This window comes from Amblyomma maculatum, chromosome 2 (genome assembly GCF_055883805.1).
Source record: "Amblyomma maculatum isolate TAMU_Amacu chromosome 2, ASM5588380v1, whole genome shotgun sequence".
NCBI lineage: Eukaryota > Metazoa > Arthropoda > Arachnida > Ixodida > Ixodidae > Amblyomma > Amblyomma maculatum.
This window is the reverse complement of record NC_139345.1, coordinates 186,985,583-187,004,306: the sequence shown is the minus strand read 5'-3', so window position 1 is coordinate 187,004,306 and position 18,724 is coordinate 186,985,583. Positions and strand designations below refer to the sequence as shown.

Below are 18,724 nucleotides of genomic sequence, written 5' to 3'. Positions count from 1 at the left end.
CAACGCTATAAGTGACACGCATGATTTAAGAATGGAAAAGAGGACCCCCCCTCCTCCACCGAGGAACCAATTGGTACCCCCAAAACAGGTACAGAAAAACATGCCCTCTCCCCCCGCCTACGAAGGTGGTAGTCGCGACTCGCGCGCCCTGAGCAGAGGGATAATGAAGAGGGGAAAATGATTACTGAGTCAATCAGGCCACCCCCGAAAAAACGTAAAGGGGACGAGACGGACCCGCTGGTGGCATTAGAAAGGAGACTGAACGATAAATACGAAGCAAGATTTGAAAGAACCGAGATCCTCCTCACCCAATTAATGGGTGCGGTAAATCAAATGCAGACGCAATTCATTGCGATGCAGAACACCTTCACCGAGAGGCTAACTACATTAAAAAAGACGGCGACCCAAATGCAGCAAAATGGACAGGTGCAGTTAAAATGAAGACTCTCTGGTGTGGCAGTGGAACTGCCTCGGCTTCCAACGAAAGAGAGGGCTCTTGCAATAGCACTTAGAGCAGAGCGAAGAAAAACCTTTAGTTATAGCCCTTCAGGAAACAGGAAAAGGTCTACCAAAATTATCGGGATATCAGGCGTTCCATGGTGACCGCGGAGAAAAATCCCGCGTCTCCACGCTAGTTAAAAGACACATAGCGGTAGTCGAGAATGATGTCAACTCGCGTGACATCGAAGCTGTATTCACAGAAATTATCACTGGTCGTAAGGAAGAGCCTAGTCTATTCATCTTAAACATGTACAGCACCCCCCAGCAGAGAAAGGTACGTTTCCGCGCCCTCTTCTGCAAAGCGATCAAAACGACAGAAAACAATCCTCTTATAATAAGAGGAGACTTCAATGCCGCCCACCAAGAATGGGGCTATAATAGACACGACCCCAAGGGTAGGCAACTGTGGGAGAACATACATGAGCTCGGCCTCACCCTCCTGACGAACCTTACTGTCCGTCCAGGATGGGAAACAGCGTCTGTGCAGACACCACCCCGGATCTTACCCTAGGAAAAAACACGGGAGACGCAGTCTGGAAAAACACAGCTCAAAATTTCGGCAGCGACCACTTTGTTCTGGCTCTCACCCTCAGCAAGGGCGTCAAAACGCGTCGCTTCAAAAAGCCCAAAATCACAGATTGGGACAGGTTTAGGCAAATAAGAGAAAGCAGCGAATGGGGAGATGAAATCCAAAACACTGAGAAATGGGCAGAGACGCTTAAGAAACAAGTAGAGAAAGCAACCACGGCCACGGGAGGACGATGCGCTGGTGACGGTTGATAGCAAATACCTTCATATGTGGGAAGCGAAATGCGGCATGGAGAGGCGTCTCCGGTCGCAAAGATGGGTCAGGAACCTTAGGCGAAGGATAGCAAGATATAACAAAGAGATTGAAGATTACGCAGTAAAACTTTGCGAACAAAACTGGGGTAGTAGGTGTGACGAGATGGAAGGGAACATGAGCCTTGCTAATACGTGGAGCCTACTCAGACACCTATTTGATCCTCCCTATTCGAAAACTCAATCGGGCATTAGACTGACGAAAGCTAGACACGCGTTCGAGGGCACGGACGAGGAAGTCATGGCGAAACCAATTAACATGTACGTAGGCGACACACAAACTTTCCCCTTGCCGGATTACGAAGGGCCCTCAAATGAGGCCCTAGACGCGCCGATCACGGAGGCTAGGTTCGCGCTGAAATATTAGGCCTAAAAACAAAATCGGCTCCCGGCCCAGACGGAATCACAAACAAGGTGAAATTTGGACGATAACTCCATCCGCACGCTCAAGAAATACATGTGCGTCGTATGGGACAGAGGCCGCCTCTCACAACAGTGAAAGACGGCAACCGTAATTTTGATACCGAAGCCAGGCAAACCCGAAACTAGACAACTTACGACCAATCTCTCTAACATCGTGTATAGGGAAATTGATGAGCGTGTTGTCCAAACACAACTAACGCGTTTCTTGGAGCTTAACGACCTGTGGCCGCACGAAATGGTTTGGATCCGGCCTGGCCTGTGCACACAGGACGCAATGCTCCGCTTGAGACACGACATCATAGAAAGCGAAACCAGGGACGCGAGGGTACTACTAGGTCTAAACCTGACAAAGGCGTTCGATAACGTAAAACACGCGGCAATTCTTTCTGGCCTCCAAGAATTGGGGGTCGGAAAAAAGACATACGACTACGTAAAAGACTTCCTGTCGGGTAGAACGATAAAGATAAAGTTTCAGGCGATTGAATCCTCCACCGTCAAACTAGGAAGCAGGGGTACGCCACAGGGTTTGGTGCTGTCCCCGTTCCTCTTTAATGTTGCCATGCAAAACCTCCCGGCAGAACTGAGGAAGGTGGAAAACTTAAAATTCAGCACCTACGCGGACGACGTCAACCTGTGGGCCACCCAGGAGAGTGACGCGAGCATATAGAAGCGCTTGAAAGCGGCGGCGGACACCGTGGTGTCCTACGCGGCCAAAAGGGGCCTCTCGTGCTCTCCACAAAAATCGGAACTGTTTATCTACAACCCGAAGACGCTCAGGTGCAAACGCCAGATAAACGTCAGCGTAACAGTAGACGGCCAAACAGTGCCAAACGTCGAACAAATTAGGATCCCGGGGCTGTTTCTACAAGCAGATGGGTACAACGATACAACGGTAAAGAAACTGAGAGCGTACGCCACGCAAGTCACGGGTCTGTTCAGGAGAATCGCACTCAAGGGTCGGAGCCTTAGGGAACGAAGCCTCCTGAAACTAATGCAGGCTTACATCACTAGCCGCCTATGTTACGCCACACCATTCCTAAACATCAGATCAGACAAAAAGCAGAGAATAGACGCACTCATCAGGCGATGCGCGAAGACGGCTCTGGGACTACCCATCTCGACTTCGACTGAACACCTCCTCGAAATGAGGGTGCACAACAATTGGACGGAACTAGCAGAAGCTGCGCGCATGGTGCAACTAGAAAGATTGAGCAGAACCACCACGGGCGGAACCATCCTCGGCTGGGTGGGACTGCAGTCAGATAGAGGAACAAGCCACAAAGTGGACATTTCACGAAAGTGTCGTGCGTATATAATAGCGCTCCCCGTACCTAAACACATGCACCCTACGTACAGCAAGGAGAGGAGACAAAAGAGGGCCGAGACGCTCGCAAAGAAAGCGGGGAAAATGAAGCCGGGCGAGGTCGCCTACGTGGACACGGCTAGTGGGAAGTCGGGGACGGCGGTGGCTGCGGTGGCTGCGGTCGTCAACGGCCGCGGCGTACCCGCCACCGCCGTGTCCGTTAGAAGCCGAAATGTAGACGGCTGAAGAAGTTGCAATAGCGCTCGCTTGCGTTTGAACGGAAGCCAGCATAGTTATTAGTGGCAGCAAAACAGCTGTCTGGAACTTTGGAAAAGGGAGGGTCTCGAAGGAGGCAGCCAAAATTTTAGAGAAAGGAAAACTTGAAAGAAGGATTCGAATTATTTGGACCCCCGCGCACGAATCCGTCCCCGGCAACGAGGCGGCGCACGAGCTAGCCCGAGCTCTCTACTTCCGTAGAGCCGCCTGATTGCGATGGGATGGACGAGAGGTTGCAAACGTGCAAGGAAATTTAGGACACTACAGACTTAGCAGAAGTTCCCTGCCACCATCGGACCCAACGCTAAATAACAAGGAGGCCGTCGCTTGGCGGCGCCTGCAAGCTGGGAATTTCCCAAGTCCCTTCTGGCTTTTCCATACGCAAGTGGACGAAAAGGCGGACGATAAATGCGAAACCTGCGGAGAAAGGGGTACCTGATCATATAATCTGGCAATGCCTTGATTCCCCTGGCGCCAAAGAAAACATAAATAGTAGAGAAGCCTGGGAACTGCTACTGCGGAGCGAGTCCCCCGCCAACCAGCAGCAAGCTCTCCGCCACGGCGGCTGAAGCCGCGAAGAAACCCTGTCTCCTTTGCCTGTCTTTAGTCGCGGAGGCCCCGGCCTCCGCCCATTAGGCCTGCGTGCCGGGCGCGGGAAGTAGGGGGCCTCCTACATCGGTGGAAAAATAAAGTTCTTAACAACAACAACAACATCACCAACAGGCGGCATTGCACGCGCGAAGAGGACGCACTAAAACTAGTTAGAAACCTGGTAGTGAGCCGAATTATGTAAAGCCTGCTCTACCAGTGCCTCAAACAACATCGAAATACAACAAGCGGATGCCCTGCTACGCAAATCATATAAGACAGCGCTCAGGCTATTGCGCAACACATCTACAGAAAAACTCCTGGCGCTTGGATTGCAAAACACCTTCGACGAGCTACGCGAGGCACAGCTTGAGTCGCAAAAACTCAGGCTGCTGCAGACAACGACTGGAAGAGCGCTCTTACAGAGACTCGGATACCGCGAGCAGATGCGAGAAATAGCGAGGACGGAAACGATCCCCGACGAACTTCGCAAGTCCGTCAAGGTAGCCAGCGTTTCGGCCATTTCAGCGCTGTCCGGTCGGCCGCCCAACGCTTCCTCCCGCAAACGCGTTCCCAGGGTTGCCAGGTCCAAAAAACAAAAAGTCGCCACAAAAATGGGAAAAGTAGCCAGAAAGTAGCCAACCAGAGGAAGAGCAATAAAAAGTAGCCAAAAAGGAGCCATGAGGCCATGCATGGGGCAGTAAATAGAGCGCTCACTCCAAAAAGACAACCAAAAACATTCGTTTAATAGTCATTTTATTCCAACGCTCGTGAAGAAACAAATGCCACTTGCGTCTTATAGAAACTAAATCACGTAAAAAAGATTTCTGAAAAAAAAAAGAAACTGGCTGCGTAAAGGCCCGTTCACACTTGCGACTAGCAGCGGTCGCGCGACCGTTTTGGTCGAAAAGCAACAGTCGCAAATGGTCGCATCGGTCGAAAAGCGACTGCCGCGGGCCGATCGGGCACTGCTCGAATCTCCAGTCGCGCGACTACTAGTCGCAAACCATTTCTCCAATCAGCGAGGTCCCGGAGTACTAGATCGAGCACCTTCCCAATGCAATTAAAGAAAACGGCATCCGGAATTCAAAGGCAGGGAGAAGGATATGGCCTGGGAGGAGATTGGAAAGATATTCGGACTATCCGGTAAGTACTATGAACTTTTGAGAAATGGGTTTTTCACGCAGGCGCAACATTTTATATTGACACCGTCTATTCGTCGTCGGCGTTCTCGCCTGAAAAAGCTAAAGTGTCTGGCAAGCGGCTGCTACCGACGTTCGCTGCCATCGCCCTGCAGCTTTCCTACTCCCAACTCGCTTTTCGAGACGGCGACAGTCGCAAGTGAGAACATGGCTCCTCTCCTCTGGTCGCGCGACTGGTAGTCGCGCGACCTCTTCTAGTCGCAAGTGTGAATAGACCTTAAGACTGCGATATTATATAAACAGACATAAAACTAAACTGACCAGATAAACACACATGTTATCAGAAACTTCTCTGTGATGATTAGAAACAATATAAAATGCATAAAATTATGTCCACGAAAATGTAAGTATAAAATGTTAGTGGAGTTGGATGTCTCAAACAATGGCTACAAAAGGAGAACACGACGAAAGGAAACTGCAACCACTCAAGTGCGATGTTCAGGCCTGCCGTAAATAGTTGAGTTGACCTTCTCAATCATCGTTTGGGTTTATCAAGGATATGGCAAATGTGCAGGGGGTGTTCACACGATCACACACACTTCTTTTTGATCATGACTACTAGGCGTTGGACGGGAACCTTCGGTTTCTCAAGTATAATATTACATTATCGAGAGGCGTTTACCTTGCCTAAAGATATAGAAATCATTCTTTCACAGGTATACCGAGTATATTCGTAAGCTTCCTTGACACTAGTGCCTAATAATGTTCGGCGAATTGCGGTCAATGAATGGTTCGCATTGAAAGTGCGCAACTGTTTTTTTTTGTGAACAAAGTATAAGTGCAAAAGCCACTTTCACACTGATGAGACAAACCTATGGACGGAAGATGCACTCATGACTAATTTATTGTCAGCGGGTGCACGCTAAATAAGACGTACTCCAAGCAAATATGCAGGGGCAAAGAAAAACATTTCGAAGCAGTTCGTGGAAAGCCTAGTTAGTGTGTTAGCTCTGTTGTGATTTTTATCTAAGTTTGGCTAGCTAGCATAAAGCTTTTACATTTGCCCTTAGTTTGCCATCTATAATGCAAAGTTTGGCTTTAAGTGCAGTTAAATAATTAGCACTAATTAATTTGGCTCGATAACTACCACAACTCATTTGCACTCAACCTAAGCTTTCGAAAGGTATATGACGATGCATATAGCTCACTAACGCTAACTAATATGGATTGGTAACTAATTCAGAGCATTTGGAGACATCCTAAGCTTTTCAACGGTATATGACTTGATCGTCTAGCTCAAAGTTTGGTTTTATACAAAATTAAATAATTAACGCAGATTAATGAGGATCACTAGCACAGTGCCATTACACTTGGCCTAAGCTTTCCAGCGGTATATGACTCGATGCTGCAGCGCAAATTTGGGTTTAAAGTGCGATTTACTAAATATCATTTAATTTCGCCCGTAGTTGTTCAGAATAAGGGTATAATTAACCAATGATCCAAACTCAAGGTTTATCACGTGACATATACTATGCTTAGCCAAGATTGCTTGAAAGTAGCGAAATAAACTAAGCGGCCGCTTTGACTTTCTCTGATCTTAAAGTTCGAAGCACCAGCCTGGGTCGTTTTCTCGTTTTGCGAAGTTTTACCGCGGTGACGGAGTTCACGCTAAAAAAAAAGATAAAAAAAAACCAAACACAGCCAGACAGAGGCAGTACTAGACCCTGAGCGCAGACCTGGCCTAAAAACGCGCGCTTCACTGACTGCTGCGGCCGAATGGCGGGCGCCAGGGAGAAAAAGCGTGTCGTGCGCAGAGCTCGTAGCCGCCGCGCCCCTTAGCCGCGCGAGGAGAATTGAAAAGGAGAGCGCGGCGCGGGGGAGAGTGTCGCTACTTTCAAATTATCAAGGGGTTTTAGCGGATGGATGTTAAGAGCGTCCCCTTTGAAACACAGTGGGGACAGTCGTCACCATGCAGAGTTAGTTGTATTGCAGCGCTACCGTTGATAGATTTGCTATCTCTCTATCTATAAAAACGAGCATCCTGAACAGCGCGCAAACGGGCTCGTTGGAATAGGCGAAAATTTTTCAAAGTAGCCAGAAAGTAGCCAAGTAGCCAACCTAAAATTTTTGTCGCCAGGCGGCTCAGAAAGTAGCCAATTTGGCGTAAAGTAGCCAAATCTGGCAACACTTCCGGCATGTCGAAGTCACACGTGCCTAGTGTGTGTGCAAACACTGGCCAAGCCCGGCGCTCGAGGGAGAGTGCGTCACCGCGACACCGTGACTGAGTCATCTCAGCTTGTTCGGATATGAATTCTCTCTCTTTCCCTCTGAACTAACGAGCGTATAAAAAGCATCGGCAGATTCCACTGCGAGAGAGACTACTTGGAAGACTTCGCAGAGACAACGCCAGTTTTCTCTCCGGGCCAGCTTCTCTGCCCGTTCCTACGTTATGTTGAATTAAAATGTTTGTTCTGTTAGAAGACGGAACAAACAGTCTGCTGGGATCGTTGATGCCGTCCGCCGAGCCACGGAGCCGCCAGTCCAACGCTACCAATGGGGCCGCGACCCGCATGTAACAACTGGCGGCCGTGGTGCGATACCCAGGCGCAAACCAAAATCTAACAGCAGGCACGTTCACGCGGCTCGGTTAATGCGAGACTTTATATGTTGGCTGGCTTACGCTATCGGGTCAGCGCAAAGGTGGAAGTGAAAACAAAGAGAAAGAAATGCCGTAGTGGAAGGCTTCGGACTACCGCGCGATAGAGGCTTTCGCCTCGTCGCAGTTTGGTGATCCAAATTGTCCACTGGAATTTTTGTACCGGTCGCTTCGCTGGTGGGAATCAGAAGACGGGTGGTCGTGCACGACGGGTACGTACTACAGGGTGCTCCGCACTCCGTGTCAGCTATCCCCCGGCATTTGTCGGTAGAGGCGACGGGAGACGACCGCTCGCGTTGCCGGCTGGATCTAGCGCTCTTCCTTGTCTTCTCGCGAGAATCCGCGTAGACGTCTTGGTAGCGCACCCATCGCTGGTTCTCCTTCCCCCAAGCGGAGGTATTGACCTCCTTTCCCAGCCGGCGCTGCCAAGACGCTCACTCCAGGGGTGGTGGTGATCGGTCGCGGCGAAGGGGGAAGTAATTGGTTTTCCACAAGCGGTCTGCCTAGACAGTGTGCCGGTCAAAACGAGTTGCCGGCAATGGAGGAGAATTCTGCAAAGTGAGGTATACTTCAACACTCATATAAAGAATCTCTAAAACCTGGGCGGATTATGTCATTCAAGCCCTTGTTTTTGAAATTGCAATGGCTGGTGGTCTATTTCAAGGATGAACTCTGCAGCATACAATAAATGATGATACTCAGAGCCAAATACTATAGGCACAGCGCCTCTTTTTATTTGTGCACAACGGGTTTCTGGCTGTGAGAGCCCTTGCACACATATATGGTCGCTAGATTTCTCCATTCAACTCTAGGAGTGTGCTAGCCCTGAGGCCTGTGGGAAACCGACTCCTATTTCTCGCCTCTCCGGTAAATATCTACACCACAGCACATGCCCATCCTTCAGTGCAGTACATGCCTCATTTGGCCTCCCAACCTCACTAAGCCCTATGACATCCAATCTCATACCCTCTAGTTCCTCTAACAGCATTTTTCCAGCGCCTTGTTAGGGCGCGGCGGGCCTCCCACAGGTGAAGTATGTGGGGTCAACAGCCGGAGTCTCATTAGATGTGCGGAGAGTTTTGGTGTACTTCTTGACCTGTCAAGGCGCTGGAAAAAGCAAAAGTTTAATCGCAAGCTTGAGCAACCCCTAGCAAAAAAATCCGATAGAAAACTAATAGCCTATCAGATTATTGATATTGGTTTTATAGGTCTGCCAGAGTATTGGTCTTATGGGTATCCTAGCCGATTGGTTTTACAGGTCTACTGGAGTATTGGTTTTATAGGTCAATTGTTTACTGGTCGTATAGGCTATGGTTTTATCGGTCCTATGGCATCTGATAAACTGATAGGTCTGTAATGCTAGTACACCCATAGCTGTCAATAATCTGATAGACCTACAAAACCAGTAGGCTTCCTATTGGTTTTGTAGGCCCTATGGAATATTGGTCTCATCGAGTAGCTGCGGGTGTTTTACCTCTCCGGACACCTGAAAGGAGAGGGCAGCTATGTTCCATTTTCTAGGGATGAGTTACGCAGCAGGTGCATGTATACACATTTTATTCCACAATGACAGCGGCAACGCATACTGGCACATAATCCAAACATTGACTGCATCCAGGTAGCCCTCGATTCCAAGATTGCGGATTTCGGCCCGATGATGTAGTCTCTCGAATGCTAAGGCACCTGAAAGAAATAAAAAATTGCGTTACAGCTTGAAAAATAAGCGATTTCAAGAACGCGACACCACTATGACTTCAAAAAATCGGTCCACAGATATACCGGCAACCGCGATTGCGCGCGTCAGAATTAGGAGAGGCGCCGCCATTACTGAACGCCGAGGTAGCTGCTGAACCAACATTCCGCCTTGCGCCTCACCACAGGTTCTGCCACTTAAACACAGTGCGCACGATATTCGAAAACAGATTAACGCTAAAAAGTTTCATCAAGAAATCGTGCCGACAACTTTAAAACTCGACGCTGCGTTATATCACACCGCGCGATTCAAATTCCTTTGTTGGCGTGCAGGCAACGGCATTCTGCAACGCAAAGCCACATCATACACTGACAAAGTATAAACGTCAGCCCGAAGTTGCAAGTGATGCACACGCACCTGATCAAAAGCTGAACGTGCGCTGGAACGTTGATATCCTCGAGAAGCACCCCGAAATTCGGCGAAAACTTGTAAACACAGGGCACCGACCGAACTGCCGCCCGATCAGCGATCGCGCCAGCGCCAATGCCTCTACGGAGCTGCGCATGCGCGCCCAGAGGAGAGGTGGAAAGGAGGATGAGAGAGGCCAGCACGGGAACGCTTGCGCGGGAGTGGGAGTGAGAGAAAGGAAACCTACCTCTCCGCTGCGAAACGCCGCCGGCATCGCGCTACCGCGTCGGCAGCTCGAGCCGTACTCGTCGCGTGCTCGATGTCGACTCCTCTCGCTTCGGCGGCGGTTGCAGCGTTGCAGTTGCTTGGACGCGCGCCTCTCAATCCATTTGCACCTGTAGGTGATTGTGACTGAGCTGGGCCCCGACAGAACCGTGCTATATCCGCGTGCTTCCCCATCTCCATTCAGTGATCCAGTAGCAACAGCGTCGCGCTTCTTGCGGCTCCAACCGTACGTAGTTTGTTGAGACCGCGCGCAGCGTTCTCAATTGTTATTGCGGCTAATATTGTACGTTACGGCAACACTCAATAAACGGGATGAATGCGTGAGTTTTGGGGATGTGTCCGAGATGGAAAAGGAAACAATGACAAAGACCTAAAATCTCCAACGTACTGATCCTGCATGCAAGACCCATAAACAAAGGCATACTGATGTATCAGACACATGAACCAATATGTAGTAGTCTACAAGACAAGCATGTATCAGCCTATAAGATGTATGGGCTTCTGCACTGGTCTGATACTTTTCTTATACTACCCACCGATAAACCTATGAAACCAATACTATTGCCTATAGGACAAATATGTACCAGTCTATAAGATTTATGAGTTTCTGAATAAGTCTCATAGAAATGCAGATAAAACACATAGCATACCTACAGAACCAATACCGATTCTTATAAAACCAATAACGCACCCTATTGGTCTTTTTTGCTAGGGACGGATCGCCGACCTCACCCGCCTGGCGGCCGATTACGCAACTACTTCATCCCATCAAAACTGGCGTACCCTATTCAATAATCTCCGGGGCAAACTCGGCGTTTCTAAAACCTGAAACATTCTACGCGTCCTTATTGATTCAGCTAACCGAAATACCGAACAGAAAGCAGCACTACGAATAATTATTCACGGATTCGCAGGTACAAACGAGGATCTGTTTGCAACGCTTACTAAAAAGTATCTCTGCACCGAAACCTCTAACTCCTACCCAGACTACACAGGTACGCAGAATCCCACCCTGGATGCTGATATCACCGTTGCGGAACTGCGCGCAGCTCTGGCCGCTATGCGGAATGGTGCAGCGCCGGGGCCAGATCGTATCACTGGCAAACTTCTCTTTAACCTTGACGATTCAACTCTCGAGGCTTTGACTGAATATTTCAACAGTAACTGTTGGGCACAAGGAATTATTCCTGACTCGTGGAAGACGGCTGAAATCCGCTTTATTCCAAAGCCCAAGACACCCTTCTCAGTTGAGCACCTCCGCTCTATTTCCCTTACTTCTTGCTTGGGAAAGCTGTTTGAGCGAGTTATTAATACCCGTCTCACCAGATATCTTGAAGATGAACGCATCTTTTCGCACTCTATGTTTGGCTTCCGCACCCACCTCTCTACACAATATATCCCGATCCAACTGCAATCGGAAGTTCTCATGCACCCAAATCGACATCAAGTACGAGCCATCCTGGCTTTAGATCTACGCGGTGCCTTCGATAACGTTACCCATAGCAGCATCCTTTCCAGCCTGAACTCCGCCAACTGTGGTTATCGTACCTACAACTATGTACGAGCTTTTCTAACCAATAGGAAAGCCATCCTTAATGTGGACGGAGCTACTTCCACACCCATCAGTCTGGGCCCTAGGGGCACACCTCAAGGCGAGATATCTTTCACCACTGCTTTTCAACCTCATTATGAAGGAACTTTCCAATAAGCTCAACAGCCTTCCGGGAGTTCGACACGCCATCTACGCGGACAATGTGACCATTTGGACTGCCCATGGTAATGAAGGGGAAATTCAAGACAACTTCCAAGCGGCGACAGACCTGGTCAGTGCCTATGCCGCTTCTCGTGGCCTTGCCTGTGCCCCTGAGAAATCGGAGATTCTTATTATTGACCGCTGGCGACATCCCCCTTACAGTGCCACCTCGCCAATTGAGGTCATCCTGGACGTCCAAATGATAGAAGTGAAGCCGGAGGTCAAGATCATCGGCCTCGTTATCCCTAACGGCCGCTCCCGTTCCTCTACTCTCAATCATTTAGTCAACACTACCGATCAAATTATACGAATGCTTCAACGAGTTAAACATCGAAACTACGGCATTAGGGAGCGAGACGCACTGAAGCTGGTCAACGCATTCATTATCGCCCGCATTACCTACGGCACGCCATAGCTTCCGCTTCGTAAGCAGAGCTCGATCGGTTGAACACTCTTGTCAGAAAAGCGGTCAAGACAGCCCTGGGGCTTCCCCAATGCACGTCTACTGACCGCTTACTCCAACTTTGCGTTCATAACACCATTGAAGAGTTGCATGAAGCACATCGCCTGGCGCAAGTTGTCCGCTTAGCGGCCTCGTCCACTGGAAGACATGCCCTTCAAACTCTCAGTATTGCTTAGCCCTATATACTACCCAAAATCGTGAAGATCTGCCCCAGAATATCCGCCGAGCCATTACCGTCAAACCTCTCCCTAAGCACATGCATGCAGAATATCACCAAGACCGCAAACAGGCAAGAGTCACTCACCTCTCTCGAATATGCATGGGACAGCCAACCGAATAGTCTGTACGTAGGCGCTGCTGGCACTGTTAACGGACATATGGCCATTACCGTGATATCTCCAGCGGGCGCTGTCTTCAACTATGCCTCTCTTCGCACCATCGAACCGAGTATTGCCGAAGAAGCAGCCATCGCTCTGGCCACCGCCACTAATGTACAAGCTACCATCATGTCAGATTCCCGCACCGCCTGACGTAACTATCTTCGCGGACGCATCGGTGCCGCCAGCCGCCGAATCCTCGTCGCTAATCCGAAAAGGATCAGTGTGATCTGGATTCCGGGACACCAGTCGATGTCCGGCAATGAGCTGCCCATCGACAAGCTCGCGCGCTCCTTCCCAGAGCCTCCCCTCTCCCGGATCACACATATGCCTCCCCGATCCTTACATACAAAGAACTGATTGAACATTACAGGTTGTCTCGCCGTACATTACCTCCCCATTCTCCCACCCTGCCTACTTAAGAGCAGCAACTTACCGCCGCCTGCAAACTAGTACCTTTATTACACCATTTCTCCTAAACCACTGGTCATCATCATCATCATCATCAGCCTGACTATATACCCACTGCAGGGCGAAGGCCTCTTCCATATTTCTCCAATTAACCCGGTTCTGTGCTAGCTGCATCCACTTGACCCCTGCAAACTTCTTAACCTCATCTGCCCACTTAACTTTCTGCCTCCCCCTGCTATGCTTTCCTTCCCTTGGAATCCAGTTTGTTACCCTAAGCGACCACCAGTTAGTTTGTTACCCTAAGCGACCACCAGTTATCCTCTCTTCGCACTACATGTCCTGCCCATGTCCATTTCTTCTTAATTTCCACTAGAATGTCGGTAACTTGAGTTATTTCTCTGACTTACTCTGCACGTTTCCTATCTATTAATGTTCCCTACCATTTTTCGTTCCATAGCCCTCTGAGTTGTCCTCAACTTAAGTAGAACCCTCTTGGTTAGCCTCCACGTTTCAGCCCCAGGTGAGTACAGGTAAGATGCAACTGTTGTATACTTTCCTCTTTAGCGATACCGGTAAGCTGCTAGTCATAATCTGCGAGTGCTTGCCAAATGCGCTCCATCCCAATGTTATTCTTCTTGTTATTTCCTTTTCATGGTCCGGATCTGCGGTTACTACCTGTCCTAAGTAGACATATTCGCTTACTACTTCCAGTACTTCGCTACCTAATGCAAACTGCTGTTCCTTCCCGAGGCTGTTGCACATTACCTTAGTCTTCTGCATATCGATTTTCAAGCCTACCTTTCTACTTTTCCTGTCTAGGTCATCAATCATTATTTGCAGTTCATCCCCCGAGTTTCTTAGCAAGGCAATGTCATCAGCAAATAGCAGATTAGTGAGGTATTCTCCATCTACACTTATCTCTAACTGCCCCCATTCCAAGTCTCTGAATACTCCCTCTAAGCAAGCTGTGAGTAGTACTCGGGAGATTGTGTCTCCTTGCCTAACTCCTTTCTTTATGGGAATTTTGTTACTTTCTTTATGCAGAACTATGGTTGCTGTGCAGCCACTATATATATCTTCCAGCACTTTCACGTACGGCTCGTCTACCCCCTGATTTCGCAATGCCTGCATCACCGCCGAGGTTTTAACTGAGTCAAATGCTTTTTCGTAATCAATTGATGCTATGTATAAGGGCTGGTTATATTATGAGCATTTTTCTATCGCCTGTTTGATGGTATGGATATGATCGATAGTAGAGTACCGTTTCCAAAAACCTGTTTGATCCTTTGCTTGATTGCAGTCTAAGGTAGTCCTGATTCTATTAGCGATTACCTTAGTAAATGCCTTATACGTAACAGAGAGTAAGCTGATTAGTCTAAGTTTTAGGGTCCTTAGAGTCCCCTTTCTTATGAATGAGGATAATGTTTGTATTCTTGCATGGTTCCGGTACCGTCGATGACACAAGGCACTGCGTAAACAGGGTGGCCAGTTTTTCTAGCACGATATATCCCCCCCCATCCTTCAACAAATCTGTAGTTATCTGATCTTCTCCAGCTGAAATTTCCCTCTTTTCATAGTTTCTAATGCTTTCTTGACCTCGTCCTTCGTCACTGGTGGAACGTCTGTTTTTCCATAAAGCCAGTCTCAGGGAAAAACAGTCAGACGTTCCACAAGTGATGAAGGACGAGGTCAAGAAAGCATTAGAAACTATGAAAAGGGGGAAATCAGCTGGAGAAGATCAGATAACTACCCAAGCAAAAAAAAGTGTGTGGCAAAAGGTAGGGCCGACCTTTCTCGCCGACCAAAAAGTGGCCGGCCGACCTTCGGCACCCGAATGAGGGCCGGCGTCGGGGATTGACACTGACCTAACGTCGGCCGATTTTCGGCAATCGACTACGGCCCGACCTTTTGGCCCGACGTGATCGACCACCTGCCGCACGTGGGCCACCCGTCTGCCAGCGTTACTGAATGGTCGGCCGCTCGTCTGCCCTAGCATTTAGCTGACGAAAGACCGTACGTCGGCCGGTTGCTTCCCGACGCCGGTTAGTGGCCGGCATCGCCTATCATGCCATGCATTTTATATATCGTGGCCCATGCATATATAACGGGGTAGCACATACAAATGCATCAAGAAAAGCAGTAGCTTTTCTGATGCCATGAAGAAACAAAAGCTGCAGTATTTGGTGAAAAATTTATTTGTCAACAGCGTTCAGAAAAAGCTCGCGATTTGCTTTTTAATAAGCGTGGATATATATATGACTGCGCGTGTGCCACATATGGAAGATGGGCTTGAGGCTTGGTCTCCTTCTTTTGGCAGCCTGTCGATCACTTGATGTCTGCGACTGGTCGGATCTGCGGCAGGTTCCATCTTGGTCAGCTGTATGAAGAAAGGTGTTTTAATTAAATATTTCCTTTTCGCCTAGACTTTTACATTGCAGGCAAATATAGGGTGAAAAGGTAGAAAAAATAATGTCTGCTCACTGCCACCAACTGCACTATCACATCAATATATTTTATGCGCTTGACTTCATGCGACCCTACTGAAAACGCATTAGCGCAAAGCCGCAATAGGTAATCAGGATCCGTGAATCCGCGAGAAAGGCCCGATCACTTTGTTTTGCTGGAGTCATGATGTTGCAATTTGCAACCGTAGCGCACTCAAACCTTATCTTCCCGAAGCGCGTTCTTGCATGCTAATGCTGCAATTTAATAATTCTAGCAAAACCAAGTGTCCGCGCTTGTCATAGAGCGCGTATGAGGGATTCCAACGCGGCAGAACAAACAGTTTCCGCGATATTTACATGAAACCTACAGTAAGTTTATTCCGTAGAATACAGCTTAATTTTCTCAAACTAGATGGAACTTTTACAGCAAAAGCGACCGGATATTTAACGATAAGTCATCTGATTTATTTTCGTTATTTAACAACCGAGCATTATTTTAAAAATTGTCTCATCAGCCAAGACGGCTATTTAGACAGCCCAACTCTTAGAAGCTTATATAACCCGTTGTAAATTTTTAAAGCTTGAAACAGGTTAGTTGAACACCTCATGAGCATGTAAGCACCAGGAAATAATCCGCACGATGAAAATACAACTGCTTGTCCAGAAAACAAGCGCACAGAGCAAAATCAATGTGAAACGGCTCAGATATGTGTGCATCACATATATAATTCCAAAATCCACAAAATGAAAGCACTGGCTCACTTACCTTGCCAGCATACCGCATCACTCAATCATCAATTTTCACTTATATACATCATTACAGCAGCAAAAAAAAATAATAATAAACACGGCATAAATCTTGTACTCAGTCCTGGCACGAGCTTGCTTGGCAGTAGCGATGATGCTTGTACAGCTTCTGATCGCTCCTATGGCGAGGGGTGCTGCAATATTTATATCAGTGATAGCATTTGACATTTAACTGAGTTGCATGCGTCCCATCGATGTGAGTCGGATAATCGAATTTTCCGAACAAAATCAGCACTAATACCTGTCCGGCAAGTGCACCGCCATGAAGAAGCGAAAGACCAGCGTTTTAGTGTAGAGGAGACCAAGGACTTCGGGCTTCGGCGAAACGAGCTTCCACTGTCGAAGCCAGTTTCCAGATCAGCTGATATCGCCTCCCTGCACGATCAGCGCAAGGCGCGCACACCAATTACAAAATATGCATTTACAGTAACAAGATGCGCATGTCTCAAAACAATACATAATTAGTTGTAGTACATTATCGTATAGAAGAAAATCAGCGATAATTTGACTTACCTGGTCGGTATACACGTCAGTACATGCACTTCGATGTGAAGAAGTGAAAGACGGGCGTTTTGGGGCAGAGGAGATCGGACCTCGGACTGCAGCGAAAAGAGCTAATTCCACCGCCGCAGCATTCCAAGTCGGCTCAGCACGTCTTCCTGCGCAATCAGAGCGAAATGCGCACACATCGATTATAAAAAAAAAAAAAAAAGTACGTAGTAATAAGATGCGCATATATATACGCGCTCCAGAAACAGTTGCAGTATATTGTCGTATCGAACAAAATATGTGCTAATTGGACTTACCTGATCGGTATAGTGAGTGTCCCTCCATATTAAAAGGCGAGCATTTTGGGACAGGAGATACCCAAGGACCCAGACGCAGCAAAATGAGCCAATTCTGCCACCGCAGCCAGCCGCAGCCTTGTTTCCAAACGGCTCAGCAAGTCTTCCTGCGCGATCAGCGCCCACGCCAATTATATATATATATATATATATATATATATATATATATATATATATATACTCCTTGCATCTTTCTTCATATATATATATATATATATATGAAGAATGAAGAAAGATGCAAGGAGTATATAACAAGACGAACATATGCTCCAAAACAATACATTATTATGTTCAGTATAATATCGAATCTAGCAAAAAGCTCATCTGATCAAGACCGAAAGATCATGTACTTACGCATGTTCTGGTGAACTTCGGCACGAAGAATCTGTACAGAGCGGCTGCAGTCATCAGCTGCATATATGGGCTGTTCTTTTCAAACGCTGACTGCTGCAGGAGGTTGAGACAGATTGAATTTGCGCGAAATAAAAGCGGACGATAAAATTAGGCAGTAGGCATCCCGCGCGCCCACACGGACTCTGGCTGGCCGTCGACTGAGTGGCGCCGCGCATCTTAGCTCGCGCGGGATGTGTTTTCCCGCCTTTTGGCCACGTGACCTCAAGAAGGGAGAAGGGGGGGGGGGGGGGGGGGAGAAGCTGCCAAAGCAGGGAGAATCTCTCTGTGTGCGGTGCATGCAATTCTTTTTTTTTTTTTTTCGCCGCTATTTCTCTCTGCTTCGGCATTCCTGTCGCCCCCCGCGGTAGGGTGCCTCGATGCCTTTCGCCTCCCCGTGGTTCTTTCCGCTTTGCTGCAGGGAGAAGAGATGGACCGAAAGGGGGGAGCGGGTCCCGCGCAGCAAGAAGCAGTTTTCTTTCTTTTTCACGCCCCCCCCCCCCCCCTCCCTCGTCGTTCAAGAAGCGTCGAGGTAGTTTCTTTTCTTTTCTTTTCCTTTTTCTACGGCTGCTGTAGAGCCCCCGTCTTGATACCAGCGGCTGTAGTTCTTTGCATGAAAAAAATATGGCTTGGAGTGAATGTATGTAATGTTCTTTTAACCGAATATCTTCCACATAAACCAAGTGTGGGGCAGTAGAACACCTGCAGCTTCATTTAGCCAAATAGCAAGACCTGGCTACGTATATAGTGTTCAGCAACTTTATCGGAACCGTCTTTTCCAAGACGGTTAAGTTGCGGAACACTGTATATTATGAGTGCTTTTGCAGAGATTACATAGTCCATGCGGATTTATACTTCCCAAAGCAGTACGTGGGTTATTTAGAGTCCCTCGGGCTGTCATATTAACCGCAACCCACATTTCCGTTTTCGCGTTTGGTTTCCATCATAATGCGGCTTCTGCAGCTCGACTAAAGCCCGTGACCTCGAGCTCAAGCTGGTAAATACCGATTGAACCACATAGTAACTGCTGCAAGTTTCTGACAAAAATATATTTTGTCCATTTGTTTTAGGGATGCATGAAAATCAGTAGAAGGTCGCAGGGCAAAGTGCACCGGATCC

General features: G+C 48.2%; 1 long non-coding RNA gene across 1 annotated transcript; it reads right to left on the bottom strand.

The window, feature by feature from the left end:
* Positions 1 to 15,303: 15,303 nt before the first annotated feature.
* Positions 15,304 to 16,990, bottom strand: LOC146200618 (uncharacterized). The gene is made up of 3 exons (XR_014704839.1): positions 16,884 to 16,990; positions 16,612 to 16,745; positions 15,304 to 15,496 (listed from the first exon to the last, which is right to left on the bottom strand). It is a non-coding gene; the product is annotated as an uncharacterized LOC146200618 (long non-coding RNA).
* Between the last annotated feature and the right edge of the window lie 1,734 nt (positions 16,991 to 18,724).